Genomic DNA, 4,508 nt, shown 5'->3' on the forward strand with positions numbered 1-4,508 from the left:
ATGAAATACTGTGAATACCCCCATAAACAGATGGACTAGTCAAAAACCTGTCATTTCTACTACCTACAGTAAGTGACAGCAAGATAGGAGAAATTAAAGTGAACCTCCGGACTAAAAATCGACTCAGCAGCGCTGGAGAGGCTTGGTGTTTCTATAACAGTTTCACAGCATCGGAACTTTGTTTCTCTTATACAAGCCTCATTTTTAGCTGCACAGAAGAAAACTGCCCGGGCTTTTTTCCCCTGATGCTGTGCAAAGCATGATGGGATTTCTGATGCTGTTGTTCTCGTTCTGCTGTTTTGGTGCAATTTTTTTTTTTACATTTTGAATTTGGCATTTGAAGCCTAGCGCGCGCAACTGGGAGGGGTTATCAGGACACAGGACAGTTGGAACTGTGTCTCATGCTCCCTGTCACCTCCTTTCAACCAAAAAGATGGCTGCCCCCATGACAAAGATGGCAGCCCCCATGAATCACAAACATTTGCCTGTTCTTTTAAAACCGGGTGGGTAAAAAATTATATTACCTATCTATTCTAATTAACATAACTAATGTAACTTAATGACAGTATGTTTGTTTAGGCTGAAGTTCCCCTTTAATGTATAGCACATTTTACTCTGGAAGAAACGTACTTCTTATTTGTATGTTTTTACATGTATTTATCATTTATTTATTTTTAGATAGTGGTCCTTTATAGAGAGTAGAGTAGAATGTAGCTGCTCCTGCAATGCTTTTTTTCCCTACGCAAGCAGCTCCGTGCTACTGCTAGATAAGGAGAGTCCCAGCCAGCATCAGAGGGGTCGCGGAGGAGCATCCAAAGGCTTCTCCCTACTGATGTATGATTTGTTTTTTTTAAAGTTACAGGTTCACTTTAGCCAGTTGGGTGTGGTCCGGTATAAGTCATGGAGAGAATCGAAAAACATAACAACAAAAGTTTTTAGGGAATACCTTTACTGACTAACTGTACAAGATTCCTTTGCAAGCTTCCAAAACTTTAAGTTTCTTCTACAGGCATGTTTCAGAACTGGATCCAATCTGAAACATGCATGAAGAAGAAACTTAAAGGGAACCAGAGATGTACCCTAGATGAAAAAATGAAAAAGAAGTTATACATACCGGGGGCTTCCTCCAGCCCCATACGCGCTGATGGATCCCCCGCCGCAGTCCTCCGCTGCCCGCAGCTACGAGAACCGGCTCCCGTCACTGACGTCATCGGAGCCGTGCTACGCAGGAGAAGTGCGCCCTCTACGTATCTCTCCATACACTGCTGCAGAGATACGCAAAGAGCGCACTTCTGTTATGCTTAGACTGGCTCAGACTTACGGAACAGCGGGGAGCCGGTTCTCGTAGCTGTGGGCAGAGGAGGACGGCGGCGTGGGATCGATCAGCCCGTATGGGGCTGGAGGAAGCCCCAGGTATGTATATATATATATATATATGTATATATGTATATACATTTTTCATGTGAAGAAAATATGACATTTACAGAGATCAGTTGTCACTGTGGGCCTTACTATGGAGGACTGTGTCCAGCACACCCAACATACAGAAACAATCTTCACTGGCTATAATCATGTGAGTAAAATGTGTTCAGAATGATAGAAAGCAGAAATATAGCTTCAAATGTGTGTAAATAACACATTAGCTGCAGCTCTATATGTTTCTTTGTCTCTCTCACTCTCTTTCTCTCTCTCTCTCTCTCTCTCTCTCTCTCTCTCTCTCTCCCCCTTATGCAGTGTAAACAGAGTTTACAGCAAGGAAGAACTCATTCTAAGTGGGGGGTGGGGAAGCATCCAAGTAAGGAAAAAGCACAGGTCCTACTCTTCAGATCCTTCTTTGTATCTAAAAAATCCCTCAGCTGTTCTCATATGATCTGTGAAAAAGTAGTGTGTGTGCAAGCAGAGCAGAAACAAACAGTAAATCATCCCTCTGTGAATCTTGACAGAAAAGTGGAACCTATCTACATGGTATAGCTCTTGCCCTGACGCCAATACAAACTGATACAAAATCTTATAAACAAAGCATTTCACACAGGCTGTGATCAGAGACTTCTGAAAAGCTTTATATTGTTGCTGGCTGAAAGCTCTATAGGTATGTGGGGCTTACAGGACAGTTTCTGTGATAGTTCCTTCTTAAAGTTTCGAAAGCTTGCAGAGAAATATTACACAGTTAGTCATTAAATGTATCACCTAAACAGCTTTTGTTGTTATGTCTTCAGGTTCACTTTAGCAATAAAGTTATGTCTTCAGGTTCACTTTAGCAATAAAGTTATGTCTTCAGGTTCACATTAGCAATAACAGAATATAGTTGCGGCATACAGGTTTTCTAGTGAATTAATTTACTTTTTTTTTAACACTCTTCCCGAAGTTCCCCTTTAGTTTTCTCTCTCTTTCTTGTTTAGCCAACAGGTGAACCAGTTTGAGATGTTTATCATGCTTGATATTTTTCCCGCCCGTCAAGGGTCTGGTGACAACAAAACAGCCTACGTCCTCCTCACCCAAACTTCATCTCGCCCTGGATTACGTTACAATGCTGGGTTCTCTAATTTGCCGTTGAGTTATCGCTATGATGACATCGCCGCGTGGTTGTTTTTGCAGGTGGTGCGGCACGATTACACTCCGCCGCCCCTGATAATTCTGGGATTTAAAAAAAAAAAGGAGAAGAAATAAAAATAGCTAAATCATTAGGGGTGACCTCAGCATTCTATTTGCATGTGTTCTTGCGAATTAAAAGCGGCTTAATTAAAGTCTCAGCTCCAGCCGCGGCCTCCCGCGTTTCACGTCTTACAATAAGAGAGCATGACAGGCCCTTCCTCTCAGTTACATTACATCATCACTATCAAAGAGCAAAGGAAATTAATTTTGTTTTTCAACTTTTTGGCATGAGCTTGCCTCTTTACTTCACCAAACATCTGTTGTTTTTCTATACATGTCACTGGCGGAGCGCTCTGATGACATGACTCTCACTTGGTCACGGTGCAATGCTTGCGGGCCCACAAAAAAGCATGGACCCCGTGTGGTTGTAACCATAAAGGGCCAAGCTTAAAGTAGACCTCCGGTGTAAAAATAAAACCTATGCTATCAGCACAGGCAGCAGGAGTAGCGGGGAAAAAAAATGTCTAAAAACTGACCACTTGTGTCATAAAATCAAGGTTGTGTTGGTTAGCTACGCCCCCTTTCTCAATAACTGCCATGGCAGTTTTCTGCATTTGCACAGGCTGCTAAGAGACTGTGGGTGGGAGGAGCTCATAGTGTGTCCTGAGAGGTACTCTGCTTCTACCTGTGCCACTGAGCCAGCCTATTACAGAGAGGTGCTCTGCTTCTACTTGTACCACTGAGCCAGCCTATCACATAGAGGTACTCTGCATCTACCTTTGCCACTGAGCCAGCCTATCACAGAGAGGTACTCTGCCTCTACCTCCCACTAAGCCAGCCTGTCACAGAGAGGTACTCTGCCTCTACCTCCCACTGAGCCAGCCTATCACAGAGAGGTACTCTGCTTCTACCTGTGCCACTGAGCCAGCCTATCACAGAGAGGTACTCTGCTTCTACTTGTACCACTGAGCCAGCCTATCACAGAGAGGTACTCTGCTTCTACCTGTGCCACTGAGCCAGCCTATCACAGTGAGGTACTCTGCTTCTACCTGTACCACTGAGCCAGCCTATCACAGAGATGTACTCTGCTTCTACCTGTGCCACTAAGCCAGCCTATCACAGAGAGGTGGAGGTGGAAGTGCACAGAGCCACAGACTGACAGAGGCACGCATTCCTTGGGACAGGTGAGACGCTACAGAGGCCCCAGTGAGCAACAGTTGAGTTGGGAGGAGGAGAGAGAGACACCTTGGGGACCCCTACAGGCTCTGGGGCCCTGGGCTATTGAGAGAAGGGCCCATGTATCAGAAGAAGTATGGGTAAGAGAGACACCTTGGGGACCCCTACAGGCTCTGGGGCCCTGGGGCAATTGCCCCCTTTGCCTCTATGGTTGCGCCGGCCCTGGTTATGCCAGTAGCAGTAGCCCTCTTGGGGACACTTTTAAAGCGCCTGCACGTCCGGCCACCCTCAGGCACCATCAGGCAGTCTAATATTGTTCAGTATCTAATCTCCGAGAAGAAGAAAAAAAAAACCCATTTGTATCCACTCACCTAAAATCACTTCACTCGCAGATGTCTTCCATGTAAAGGGAATCACTAGGCTGCCAAAGGAAAATAACCCCTCTCAGGTCTCCGGCTGAAATTTATGAGCGCCGAACTAGCACTTTGTTTTAACAGATGGGACGTTATCAGCGAACGATGTGGGCACTCTACCAACTTCAAGAGGTCTGGAGGAGGCTGCTGTTTACTCGGGATCTTATCTCCTTCTCTGCAAGAGGCATTCGCACCACAAATATGTCGTTCTTTGCCAGCTTCACCAGCGAAATGACTGGCCTGCGTGATTTCAGCCGCTTTCGTTTTCACACGCCCTTCCAGCTGCGAGGGTTTGCACACACAAAACGATGCCCCGCCGAGGAAGGG

At 45.5% G+C, this 4,508-nt stretch overlaps 1 long non-coding RNA gene across 1 annotated transcript in view; it reads right to left on the reverse strand.

The window, feature by feature from the left end:
- LOC137532150 (uncharacterized) overlaps positions 1-4,218 on the reverse strand; it is a 6,280-nt gene extending 2,062 nt beyond the window's left edge. The window contains exon 1 of the long non-coding RNA XR_011023868.1: positions 4,140-4,218. This is a non-coding gene — a long non-coding RNA (uncharacterized lncRNA). The remainder of the gene's footprint in view (positions 1-4,139) is intronic.
- Positions 4,219-4,508: the final 290 nt, after the last annotated feature.

This window comes from Hyperolius riggenbachi, chromosome 9, assembly GCF_040937935.1.
Source record: "Hyperolius riggenbachi isolate aHypRig1 chromosome 9, aHypRig1.pri, whole genome shotgun sequence".
NCBI lineage: Eukaryota > Metazoa > Chordata > Amphibia > Anura > Hyperoliidae > Hyperolius > Hyperolius riggenbachi.